We start from the raw sequence: 14,106 nt of genomic DNA, 5'->3' as shown, positions 1-14,106 counted from the left end.
TCCTGGACCTTGACGGTATCATGGCATCTGATCCATACACTAGGCTAAAGGGCATCTCCTTGGTGGTGGATTGGGGTGTGGTATGGTAAGCCCACACAATTCTAGGGACCTCGTCTCCCCAAGTTTCCTTGGCTTTCTCTAGTCTTCTCCTTAGGCCCCTGCGCAAGACCTGTCCATTCGTCTGGGGTATTCAACTGATGCGAACACCTGCTTGATGCTGAGCTTCGTGCATTGCCTAACTGCTGACTTGCGAACTGGGTGTCATTGTCGGACACTAAATGTTTTGGGATTCCAAAATGGCAAACTATGTTCTTCCACACAAAGTGTTGAACCTTGTGAGTTGTTATATGTACAACAGGCTCGGCCTCTACCCACTTGGTGAAGTACTAGATCGCGACCACCAGGTACTTCATCTGACGAACTGCTAGAGGAAACTGTACCGTCCCGTATCAGGGCGTTGACTAAGTCAAGGTCAAAGTCAACGACTGGAAGGTCAAAGTCAACCCAAGGTGTCGCCCAGGTGTAGAGACGCCAAGAGGAAGCGTCGCCAAGGCAGGACAAGGCGTCGCTAAGGCACGGCGTCGCCTAGGTGAAGGCGTCGCCTAGGTGAAGGCGTCGCCTCGGTGAAGGCGTCGCCCAGGTGAAGGCGTCGCCTAGGTGAAGGCGTCGCCCAGGTGAGGGCGTCGCCAGATCGAACAGTGTAAAAGCAAGGCAATCACGGTGTGGTTCCCCGATACCCATGGGTAGGAAAGACCATGGAGGGAGCGACGCCGTGGGAAAGCCTCAGGTCCCGATATCTCGGGAAAGTGATAAAGAGAAAGAAAAGGTGGCTTCAAGGCCATAGTGATAACATCAAGGTAGGGCAGCCTGACTCGTGAAGTACCCCTGCCACCCCAGAGACGCTTTCGGGACAGATACGACCCAAGAGGAAGGTCACGCCCAGGGTAAGCGGGTACAGGGTACGAGAGGAAGGCAGATACGCTATCAAAGTAAGTGGCTAGATACTTGGGGGCATGAGTTCGCACCCAAAAAGTCACCCCTAGCGCAGTAGCACTCCCAAGCAGGAGGACTCACACGTAGAGACGTCCCCAGATGGGCAGAAACGCCCCCAGATGGGGTCATGGCGTCGTGAGGCCCTCCACGTGTACGACAGCCATGCCGGAATAGAAACACCCTCTAGTCATGTGCCAGGTAATTAAAGATATTCAATACAGTTTCCCTTTCGAGCATTCAGGTACTATTATGGCTCCCGAGCGTTTCAACGTCTTAAATGCGCTACGTTTCGTAATTAAGCGCTTTAATGAGTGCGTTACGTTTGAGATTAAAGGCGCTTTAAGGCGCTTTAAATGCTGGGGCAGTTTAAATAGCGCTGAGAATGTCGGAAAAAGGGTTGGAACCTTTGGCAAACTGAGGAGAAACTCTTTGGTTGCTTGCCCGTGCTTTAAGGATACGTACAAGTGACTGGAGAATATTTTTGCAAAAAGGAGACAACACACACACAGATACACAATTCTTTTACCACCTTCAAAGTGCCACACGCGGTGCTCAGATACGTGGGTGGACAGTTTTTTGGTGTTTCTTGCTGGCTGACTTAAGCGTCGGAGTGCAAACGGCCGCTAGGGCGCCTCTTTGTCCTTTTTTTTGCAGGAACTCACAGGAAATCAAAGGGAAGGAGTCCTTAGCTGACGGTTGAGGTTGCGCACGAAGACGTCCCGGTCGACCGGACGGAACATTTGGCGCCCACCGTGGGGCCGATTTAAAACATCAGTCCCATCACAAGTTCGAGGAGAATTTACCAAGCTACAGTAACGTTGAAGGAGGTTGGAGTGACAATGGCCCCCACCAGACGAAGAGCAGCGCGCGCAGCCCCAGCAGACCTATCCATGCAGCAGGTCCTGGAAATAATGAGGGGGCTGCAGCAGGACATGGCAGATTCGAAGATGGAGCAGGAGCGCATGCAGGCAGATCTTGACGCCTCGCATGAGCGCAACGAAGAGCTCCACCGTGTGAATGAGGAGTTGCGCCAGGGCCTGAGAAACGATCGGAGGCGGCCTGGGCAGGACGAGACGGAGAACCATTCCCCGCCAAGGGAGTTTTCCACTCCTTTCTCGCAGGAGATCCTAGATGCAGCGATCCCGAACACGTTCGCGGGACCCAAGGTAATCTTCACTGGGATGGAGGACCTAGAGACGCACCTCGCTGCATTTCACACGCAGATGGTCCTGATAGGCGGTTCTGATGCTGCCAAGTGCAAGCTCTTCATGAGCACCCTGACCGGGATGGCTATGGACTGGTTCATTAGCCTCCCCGAGGGCCATATCACATCTTTCTGCCAGTTGTCGCGGTTATTCAGAGAACAGTATTTGGCCAACAAGGCCCCGCCGCCGGTCTCTTACGACCTGTTTGACGTGAAGCAGTATCAGGGGGAGACCCTGAAGGAGTATATCAATCGCTTCGGGGCCCAGGTCGTGAAGGTTGGTACAACAGAGGAGCCTATGATCGTGTACGCATTTGTGAAAGGCGTATGCCCCGGCCCCTTTGGAGAATCTATTATCCGCAATCGCCCTAGGACTTTCGCTGATTTACGGCGTAGGGCGGTAGAGCATATTGCTTCGGAAGGGGAGGTATGTGTGAAGCGCACCAGCGTCGTGCCCTCACGTCCGAGGGGACCAACGCGAGTTCAACCCGTCAGAGTCAATGAGACAACGACGGGGAGAAAGAAGCCAGAGGCTAGACGCCCCTACGAGGCCAGAAAGCCCCAGCCTCGGGGCCCCGCATGAGGCGAACGCCCCGCCAGAGAAAGAGCAAGACCGGCGAGGTACAACTTCGTAGTTGAGTTGAAGGATTTGATCGCCGTACCCAACATAGCCGAGAGGCTGAGGCGACCGGCGAAGACCGACAAGGTATTAGGGCCCCGCAAAGACTCTTGGTGCGAATTTCACGAGGCTTTCGGGCACCAAATTGATAATTGCCTGTCGTTGGGCTACCAGCTAGATGAGCTGGTGAGGACTGGGTTTTTGAAAGATTATGTCGCAGAGTCCACCACGACCGCCACCCTGCCGCCGCCGGCGGATGAGCCAGCACACGAGATGCCTGTGCTTGGCGAGGTCCACACCATTGCTGGAGGTTTTTCCGGCGGAGGGCCCACCGCCTCCCAGCGAAAGAAGTACGCGAGGGGGGTGAATTCAATCGAAGAGAGGCTCTCGGGGGAGCCCTGGGAGTCAGATATTGTGTTCACAAGAAAAGACCTCCGAGATGTGGTGCCCCATGACAACGATCCCGTTGTCATCTCGGTCGTCACGGCTGGAAGGAAGGTCCACAGAGTGCTTGTTGATCAAGGAAGCTCGGCAGACGTCATGTTTCTGTCGACCTTTAATAAGTTACGGTTGTCCCCCGATCTGCTGAGTCCCTATACGGGATGTTTGTATGGGTTTGGGGATAACCAGATAGAGGTCCGGGGGTACCTGGAGTTGAGGACTACGTTCACAGACGGAGAGGCCTCCCGAACAGAGAGCATTCGGTACCTCATCGTGAACGCCAATTCTGCCTACAATATTTTGCTGGGCAGACCGGCGTTAAACCGTCTGAGTGCAATATCCTCCACCCGTCACATGAAGATGAAGCTACCGGACCTCAGTGGCCGGGTGATAGTCATCAGATCAGACCAAGAGGAGGCGAGGAAATGCTACGAAAACAGCCTGAAGACGAAGAGAGGCGTTTTCATGGTGTACGAACGTCCGCCGAGCGCGGACGCAACGCTGATCGAGGCGACGCCCGCTAGGCTGACGCTTGAAGAGGCCATAGCAGAAAGGGCGATGCCCGAAGCAGATGTGCCAATGGAGGAAGCGCCCGTGGAAGAGGCGGCGCCCGTAGAAGAAGCGGCGCCCGCCGAAGATGATAATAGGGAGCAACCTGCAGCTAACACCCTAGAAAGGGAGATTGGTGGCAAAGCTTTCAAGTTAGGAAGCTCGCTAAGTCCAGAAGAACAGGAAGGGGTGGCGGAAGTGATTTCGCGCCACCTGGATGCCTTCGCATGGTCCGCCTCGGATATGCCGGGCATCGACCCCGATTTCCTGTGTCACCACCTCAGCATGGACGCCACGGTCCGCCCCGTGCGTCAGAGAAGGAGGAAGTTCAATGAGGAGCGACAACAGGTGGTGAAAGACGAAATGCAGAAGCTGCTGAGTGCTGGCCACATTAGGGAGATTCAGTACCCTGAGTGGCTTGCCAACGTTGTCTTGGTGAAGAAGGCGAACGGAAAATGGAGAATGTGCGTTGACTTCACGGACCTGAACAAGGCGTGCCCAAAGGATTCCTATCCGCTGCCCAGCATCGACGCCCTAGTGGACAGCGCGTCTGGCAGCAAGGTGTTAAGCTTCCTGGACGCCTTCTCAGGGTATAACCAAATCAAGATGCACCCCAGGGACGAGAGCAAGACTGCGTTCATGACTGAAACATGCAGTTATTGCTATAAGGTGATGCCCTTCGGGCTCAAAAATGCGGGCGCCACGTACCAGAGGTTAATGGACAAGGTCCTAGCGCCAATGCTCGGGAAGAACGTATACGCCTACGTAGACGACATGGTGGTGGCGTCGCAGAACAGGGTGCAGCACATGGCAGACTTGGAGGAGTTGTTCAACACAATATCCAAATACCGCCTCAAGTTGAACCCCGAGAAGTGTGTTTTTGGGGTAGAGGCCGGTAAATTCTTGGGTTTTCTGCTCACCGAGAGGGGGATAGAGGCGAACCCCGACAAATGTGCGGCTGTTATCGCCATGCGGAGTCCGACATCGGTAAAGGAGGTTCAACAGTTGACAGGGCGGATGGCGGCGCTCTCGAGGTTTGTTTCCGCCGGAGGAGAAAAGGGGCACCCGTACTTCCAGTGCCTCAAGAGAAACAGTCGCTTTGCATGGACTGAGGAATGCGAAGCGGCTTTCGTTAAGCTGAAGGATTACCCGGCGACGCCTCCAGTTCTCTGCAAACCGGTAACGGGCGTGCCCCTCCGGTTGTATTTTACTGTAACAGATAGGGCCATCAGCTCTGTGTTGGTCCAAGAGCAGGACCAGAGTCAGAAGCCCATCTACTTTGTAAGCAAAGCCTTACAGGGAGCGGAGACAAGGTACCAAGCACTGGAGAAGGCGGCGCTGGCGGTAGTGTTCTCGGCTAGGAGGCTCCGTCATTACTTCCACAGTTTTACGGTGGTGGTAATGACCAACCTCCCCATACAGAAGGTGCTGCAGAAGCCCGATGTGGCAGGAAGAATGGTACGCTGGGCAGTGGAACTGTCAGAATTCGACATACAGTACGAGCCTAGAGGATCCATTAAAGGGCAGGTGTGTGCGGATTTTGTAGCAGAACTTTCGCCCGGAGGTGAGCAAGAGGTGGAAGCGAGTTCACAGTGGCTGCTCTCAGTTGATGGCTCCTCAAACCAACAAGGGAGTGGTGCGGGAATAGTGCTGGAAGGACCCGACGGCATACTGATCGAGCAGGCCTTGCGTTTTGCCTTCAAGGCAAGTAACAACCAAGCAGAATACGAAGCCCTGATTGCAGGAATGCTCTTGGCCAAGGAGATGGGCGCACAGAACCTCCTAGTAAAGAGCGACTCCCAGTTGATTACGGGGCAAGTGTCGAGTGAGTTCCAGGCGAAGGACCCCCAGATGGCGGCGTATCTAAAATACGTCCAGTTGTTGAAAGGGGCGTTCAACGCTCTTGAGTTAATACACGTCCCGAGGGAGCAGAATGCCAAGCCGACCTGCTCGCAAAGCTGGCCAGCTCAGGCAAGGGGGGTAGACAGAGGACAGTGATCCAGGAGACCCTCAAAGCTCCGCGTCGGTTCGTGGAAGACAACAGGGTGGATGTCCTCCAGATTTATGCATCAGGGGGAAGGCCGAGGAGTCATTCCTCATTAACCCAAGATACGTAGAGGGCGCCCCGCATCAGTATATACGCGGGTGCGTCTGAGGAGGAGCAGATGCAGGTTTGTGTCCTGTCCACGGGAGACACCTGGATGACGCCCTATAAACGATACCTAGCGGATGGGGCCCTTCCAGTGGACCCTGAAGAGGGTAAGAAAATCAAAAGGAACGCCGCAAGATATACCTTGGTGGATGGGGTGCTGTTCAGACACGGTTTCACTCACCCTATCCTAACGTGCGTCAGTGGCGATGAGTGCACCAGGATAATGGCGGAACTACATGAAGGCGTCTGGGGAAGCCATGTAGGAGGAAGGTCCTTAGCCTCCAAGGTAATACGCGCAGGTTTCTTCTGGCCAACGGTGAAAGAGGATTGTGCACGGCACGCCCAGCGGTGTAAGCAATGCCAAAAGCACGCCGACTGGCACAAGGCGCCGCCAGAAGAGTTGCGGTCCATATACAACCCGTGGCCTTTCCACACATGGGGTATTGACATCTTGGGCCCTTTCCCACTGGCAATCAGGCAGATGAAATATCTGATCGTCGCCATAGAATACTTCACTAAGTGGATAGAGGCAGAGCCCGTGGCACAAATCACTGCGCATAAGGTACAGCATTTTGTGTGGAGAAACATCGTGTATCGCTTTGGCGTACCCAGGCGCCTGATATCTGACAACGGGACCCAGTTCGCCAGTCAGCAGTTGAGAAATCTGTGCGCTGAAGTGGGAATCAAGCAAGTGTTCACGTCGGTCGAACACCCCCAGACCAATGGACAAGTAGAGTCAGCAAACAGAGTTCTGCTGAGGGGGTTAAAAAGAAGGTTAGAGAAGGCCAAAGGGGCGTGGGCGGAAGAGGTGCCAAGGATTGTATGGGCATACCACACCACGCCCCAATCCTCTACTATGGAGACGCCGTTCAGTTTGGTGTACGGGTCGGACGCGATGATTCCAATAGAAATACACGAAAGCTCACCGCGTTTTCAAAACTTTGTGGTGGAGGAATCTAATGAGGAAAGACGGGTAAACCTGGATCTGCTAGAAGAGGCCAGGGAAGAAGCTAGAATAAAAGCTGAAGCGATGAAGAGAAGAGTGGAGCAGCAATATAGCTCTAAAGTAAAGCCACGACAGTTTCAGGTGGGCGACCTGGCGATGAGGAAAGCTCACCCTTACGAATTGGAGAATAAGTTGTCTCCCAAGTGGACCGGGCCCTTCAGAGTTACGGAGGCTAAGGGCAACGGTTCGTACAACCTGGAGACTTTAGATGGAGGCCCTATCCCGCGCAGTTGGAATGCAGTCAACTTAAAATTTTATTGCAGTTGACCTATGTAAGCAGCATGTAACAATTTAGTTGAAGGGGACGCTCTTTTTCCCTTTCGGGGGTTTTTTAATGAGGTCACCCTAATAAATGGAAAAACCAGTTGAGAAAAAGAAGTGCCTTGGTTTTCAGCCTTTATTTTTCCTTGTTAGAAGTAATGTGATGCGCCGCCTAGGCCATGGTGTCGCCAAGGAAGCAGGCGTCGCCTAGGTCTTGGCGTCGCCCAGAAAGAAGGCGCCGCCCAAGGAAAAGCATGCATCGTTGGCAGAACGAGACGAAAGGAAGTCGCGCGGTATATGAAGCATATGCAAAGTAAAGTGGCGTTGTAAAGAATTATGATATTGAAAAGTTGTTGTTACAAGCAATGTTCAGTACAAAATGCAAAAACACAAACAAGCCACTTCTCAGCGCTCATCAGAGTCATCACTGGAGGAAGGCGAAGTCTCTTTCCCAGCCCGCAGCGCTCGAGTAAGTCGTGTCCTCTTTTCTCGGCTTATTTTCGAACCTGCACAAAGGGAACAGATGTATTAGAGACACAGTGAAGAAAGACAGGCACAGTTAGAAAGTAACGAACGTCGAAGTTGCCTAAGGCAGTGGTTCTTACTTATGTACTTCTCAAGAGTCCTAGCGTTGAACTCCAAGCTGATCACCGTAGCGGAGTCAAAACCTCCCGCCTCAGCAAGAATCCGGCAAGCTATTTGATCACTTGGAGCCAGATTCTTGAGGGGTTTGGCCTTGAGGGCCTTTTCCTCTCTCACCCAGTACAGTGGAAACCCATCCAGAGCGTCGGGAACAAGATCAGTACGGCAGATCTTGAAGAACCGGCCTTTCCACCCCGTGAACGAGCTCTGGAAGGGCGTGAAGAGAACTCTTCCGGGTACATTGCTGAGAGTTACCCAGAGGTTGTGTCTCTGTCTCTTCACCTCAAAAAAGTGAAGAAAGAGGTCAACCGAGGGTACACAACCCAGAAACCCAAAGAGGACATCGAAGGCCTTGACAAAGGCCCAGCTGTTGGGGTATAACTGGGCTGGAGCCACGTTGATCTCCGTCAGCAGTTCCTTCTCGAACCAGGAGAAGGGTAAGCGCACCCCGATGGTCTTGAACACCACCTGGTAAAAGTAAAAGAAAGGGACCCCGTTGTTGGCCCGTTCATCTCCACACACTGGCTCCCCCAGAGTGCAAGGGAGCACAGCAATGTCGTCATCGTGCCTCCTTGCGAAGGCCCGGTGGTCGTAAGAACACAACTCTCCTTTGTGTTCCCGTACGGCCCTGGTGGAGAGCAAGCACGAACACTCATCAAGAAGTTCGCTCGAGGCCCAGGGGTACAAGTCTTTGGGACGGACCCTGGAGGAAGCATCGTGAGAAGACATTCTTTAACAAGATCAGGATGGCTAGAAATGCAAGGGTTGAGCGAGGGGAGCGAAGGTTAGAACAGCCCTTCGACAGAGAAGAAAGGGTGCAAGAAGAAAGGGTGCAAGAAGAAAGAACGCAAGTAGGTTATGAAGAGTGAGAAAACGATGAAGATAGTTCCAGAGCTTGAAGAGTTAAATAAAGCGGTTAAAGCGCCAAACGACGTGAATGGATGCACCGCACGATTGATACACGTGGCAGAAGATGAAAGGATGACTCTGGCACCACTGGTTTAAATCAGAAAATGTCCCGTCAACAGAATATCCAATGGTACGATCTGCCGTCGAAAATGAGCCAGGGGCACAGCAGGAGTCAGGGCTTGATGAACTGACCAAATGTCCCACAAACCATACACGTAGCGCCACGTGGATCAAGTCGAATGACAGAAGGTCCCATCAGCTATACAAGGAGCGCCACGTGGATGGCACAGACAAAGCCTTGGGCTCTTCGCTGTTATCAAGTGTTGACCAAGGCAAGAGTTAAGGTCGATGACGAAGTAAAGGTGACGCCCGAGGCGTTGCCAGGAAGGACGTAAAGGGCGACGACAGACGAGAAGTCGCGGGCGTCGCCAACCCAAATACCGACTGGCGTTACCTCCCCGATACCCCCAGGTAGGAAAGACTGAGGAGGGAGAAGAAATCAGAGGAAGGCAAAGTTAGTTGCAGGCGTCGCCTCCCCGATACCCACAGGTAGGAAAGACTGTGGAGGGAGACGAGACCGTCAAACGCCAGCGAGTCACCGGCAGGGTGTTCCCCGATACCTATGGGCAGGAAAGACCATGGAGGGAACAAAAACCCCACAGCACTCAGCGTTTCAGACACCCGGGGACGATACGGTGCTGCTTTAGCAGGCCTCTCCTTAGGCGTGGGCGCCGAGTGTTAAAAGATCAAAGAAAGAGCCTTTCGGTATCAGAGACGTCCCGTGGACGATACGGCACCACTTAGTGAGTCTCTCCATGGGCGTAAGGGTTGGCGAGCGACCTTACCCAATCATACCAAACCGCCCAACGAAGTGTGAGAAACGGGCAGAACACAGATAAAATAATTGAAGCGTATGAAGGGAAAAGATGAGAACGAGATCGCATAGGCGGAATCGTATGTGAAAAAGAAATAAGGACAACCATGCGAATGTCCCGAATCAGTAACAAGAGTGTGGATAGTTCAAAGAATTACAAGTTTTGGCAGATAGAATTAAAAAGCGAAGGTAAAGAATGAAGAGTTAAGCTTGAAGAGGAAGGTGGCGGATGAGGGGCAGCAGTTCAGTCGTTCAAATCCATGGGCACAACCTTCCCGTCGACTACGTGGTGTGTGGGGTCGCAGTTCGAAAGGTTGACGCCAAGATTCTCGCAGGACGCCTGGGACAGGGCCTCTTGGAACCCCTCCTCGAAGGTGCCCGCCATCTCCTGGATAAGGGACTTTTTCTCCTTCTCCAGTTCCTCAATGGTGGCGTCTCCAGAGGCCACTTGTTTCTCCAAAGCCTCTTTCTCCACGCGAAGCCGGCTGACCTCGACCTGTAGTTTGTCGTGGTCAGCGCGAAGAAGGTCTATAGCTTTGGCCTGGGTGGCCATTTCCTCCTCCATCAGCTCCGCCTTGGCAGTTTGTTCACGGCAACGGTCCTTCAGGTCCTTTTGAGTTTCTGCGTCTGCTTTGACCAATTCCTGAAGACCCGCTACCTGTACTTGGAGAGCAACTTCACGAGCATAGAAGTCAGCCTGAAGCTCCAAGGCCTCTGCCAGTTTCCTCTCAGCTTCTGCCCTGGACTCTTGTGCTTGTTTCAGAGAGGAACAATAAGCCTCGTTCTGGCGTCCCAGGGCCTTCATCTCCTCTTCCAGGGTGGTTGCTTTCGTTTCCAAGGCCTGGAGAGTTTGAGCTTGCAAGACAGCGTTTCTGGCCTGGGAGCGCCATTCAAGAGCCACCGCCAAGAAGGCCCCCAAATAGAAAGGCATACCTTCCCTCCTGTCGGTACCTTCTGGCATAGTCCCGCCACTGAAACCCCTCATCAGATGCATGATTGGAGGGGGGATGGCAATGAAGTCGGGGGCGGCAGCGTCGGGAGCCGGGGAAGCAGTGGTTTCTAGCGGCGGCAGAGGAGGGGCAGATTCGGCGCCTTCGCCCCTTTCATCTTGAAGAATCGTAGGAGGGAGTGAGGTTGCGCTTGGAAGGTTGTCCATAAAGGGGTTCCCTCCCTGCGGCGGCGTCTCTACCAGAAGAGGAACCCGCGCGGATTTTCTCCTCCTGAAGGGTGCCACGCCTTCTGATTCCTCATCATCTGACAGAATCCCCAAAACCCTTTTTCCTTTGTCGAGAGGGGTTGGAGCCGGTGATGAGGCCGCAGCTAGGGGAACGGCGGCGATAGGCGGAGGAGAATTGGGAGTCGGAAGCACTTTGGCGCCAGGTGGAGACGCCGGAGATGGGCTAGAAGAAGCTTCAGCGGTGACTGGAGGTGGCGGTGACGGAGCCGGTGGGAGAACCGGATTGGCAGCAGGGCTGGAGGAGGCGCCTGCCTTGGCGGCACGAGCCTCCTTCAGTGCTTTCGCCAACATTATTCTTTTGGAAGTGCCCATCACCGATCCTACATCAAGACAGGCCAAACAACAAGGATTAGCACTGGAGCGGTTATGTGGATTCACAATACAGGAAGAGATGCGAAGTGCAAGTAACATTGTACAGTGAAAAATGGTAATGCAGATAATCATAGCAACTAATGCATCATAAATCGCCAAGAGCAGATACCGAAGTATGTAGAAAGCCCATGGGCATTGAATTCGTTCGCGATGAGCTTGGCGGTATCGAAGACTATCCCCAGTCCCGCCAAGGCTTTGCATATATCCCGGTCAGGCGGGGCAAGTTCGTCCAGAGCCAAGGGCTTCATAGTTATGGGTTTGTCTGTCCAGTACAGGGGAAAGCCCTCTAGAATGGTAGGATCGCGTTTGGTCGCGCGTACCTTGAAAAATTTCCCCTTCCAGCCTTTGAACGAATTCAAGAAGAGCGTCAGGATGATGCGCCCGGCGATGCCAGAAAAGCTCATCCAGAGACTTTTCCCTTGCTTCTTCACCTCGAAGAAGTGAAGAAAAACGTCCACAGAGGAGGGAACACCTAGATAGCCGCAGAGAATTTGGAACCCCCTCACGAAAGCCCAACTGTTGGGATGGAGTTGGGCGGGAGCAGTGTTTATCTCTGTCAGTAGCTCTTTTTCGAAGGGAGTTAGGGGCAGACGCAGGCCCACCCTTTTGAGCACCATCTGATAGAGGAAGAAGAAAGTCCATCCCCCAGTATCCCGTGAGTCCGCGCAAACAGGCATCCCAGGTCGCACTCGGCTTACCAGGACTTGGGAGTCATGACTTTTGTGGAAAGCATTGAAGTTATAGAGGGCAGGGTCCCCCCTGTGGGCCTCCACGTCCCCAACGGAGTTCAGGAGGGAACATTCGTCCAGAAGTTCGTCGGGGGCCCAGTCATATTCGCCCTTATAATGAGACTTGGGGAGCGGGGGAGGCGCGGTGGTCTTGGTTTTTGCCATCAACGCCAATGCTGAAGATCAAAAGAGAAAGAAAGGGTTCAGAGAAAAGGGGTTTGGAGAGAAGAAAAGGGGAAAATGGAAGAACCCTAGGAGCGCCCTACCCGCAAAAGAACGAAGGGAAGCGAAAGGACAAACGAGGCATACAAACAATATCTAGAGAAGTACGAGAACAACAACAGTCCCAGGAAGTTTCCTATAATGCGACAACAGTGAAGAGTTGAGAGTGCTCGAAACCATACCTTTGCTGTTGAAGTGGAGGCGGTAGGAGAGCACAGGAAGGGGAGAATCGCAATTGCAGAGAGAAGAGGTTTTGGAGGCGATGAACAGGGCAAAGTAGCAGAGTGAATGAATGTAACAGTAGGGTGAGCGCGGGGTTTGGAGTAACTTAAACGTTACATTTCACGACTCAAGAAGCGCCAACTAAGGGCCGCAGGATCAGGCCACGCGTCAGAGGATCGATTGCCCAGGGGAAGCGCAAAGGTCTCTAAAGGAGGGCCACGCGATGGGCCACGTGGCGCGCGATCAAGGGTAGCCCAAAAGGTGTAATCATCCCCATTTCAGGGAATGTCCAATCGGTCATTAAGAATACCCCTGTGGTTCGGAAAATGTCGCGTCAGTAATTCGAAAATTTGCTGAGTCAGCAGAGAATGACACGTCATCAGGAAGGTACGTGGATGGCGGGGGCAAGGCTTTAGTCTTTGCGCTGAATACAAGTCTTCGGCTTAAGACTGGGGGGCTTGTGTACCGTCCCGTATTAGGGCGTTGACTAAGTCAAGGTCAAAGTCAACGACTGGAAGGTCAAAGTCAACCTAAGGTGTCGCCCAGGTGTAGAGACGCCAAGAGGAAGCGTCGCCAAGGCAGGACAAGGCGTCGCTAAGGCACGGCGTCGCCTAGGTGAAGGCGTCGCCTCGGTGAAGGCGTCGCCCAGGTGAAGGCGTCGCCTAGGTGAAGGCGTCGCCCAGGTGAGGGCGTCGCCAGATCGAACAGTGTAAAAGCAAGGCAATCACGGTGTGGTTCCCCGATACCCATGGGTAGGAAAGACCATGGAGGGAGCGACGCCGTGGGAAAGCCTCAGGTCCCGATATCTCGGGAAAGTGATAAAGAGAAAGAAAAGGTGGCTTCAAGGCCATAGTGATAACATCAAGGTAGGGCAGCCTGACTCGTGAAGTACCCCTGCCACCCCAGAGACGCTTTCGGGACAGATACGACCCAAGAGGAAGGTCACGCCCAGGGTAAGCGGGTACAGGGTACGAGTGGAAGGCAGATACGCTCTCAAAGTAAGTGGCTAGATACTTGGGGGCATGAGTTCGCACCCAAAAAGTCACCCCTAGCGCAGTAGCACTCCCAAGCAGGAGGACTCACACGTAGAGACGTCCCCAGATGGGCAGAAACGCCCCCAGATGGGGTCATGGCGTCGTGAGGCCCTCCACGTGTACGACAGCCATGCCGGAATAGAAACACCCTCTAGTCATGTGCCAGGTAATTAAAGATATTCAATACAGTTTCCCTTTCGAGCATTCAGGTACTATTATGGCTCCCGAGCGTTTCAACGTCTTAAATGCGCTACGTTTCGTAATTAAGCGCTTTAATGAGTGCGTTACGTTTGAGATTAAAGGCGCTTTAAGGCGCTTTAAATGCTGGGGCAGTTTAAATAGCGCTGAGAATGTCGGAAAAAGGGTTGGAACCTTTGGCAAACTGAGGAGAAACTCTTTGGTTGCTTGCCCGTGCTTTAAGGATACGTACAAGTGACTGGAGAATATTTTTGCAAAAAGGAGACAACACACACACACAGATACACAGTTCTTTTACCACCTTCAGAGTGCCACACGCGGTGCTCAGATACATGGGTGGACAGTTTTTTGGTGTTTCTTGCTGGCTGACTTGAGCGTCGGAGTGCAAACGGCCGCTAGGGCGCCTCTTTGTCCTTTTTTTTGCAGGAACTCACAGGCAATCA

This window comes from Phaseolus vulgaris, chromosome 7, assembly GCF_051622355.1.
Source record: "Phaseolus vulgaris cultivar YP4 chromosome 7, ASM5162235v1, whole genome shotgun sequence".
Lineage (NCBI taxonomy): Eukaryota > Viridiplantae > Streptophyta > Magnoliopsida > Fabales > Fabaceae > Phaseolus > Phaseolus vulgaris.
Note: the sequence above shows the minus strand (reverse complement) of the source record.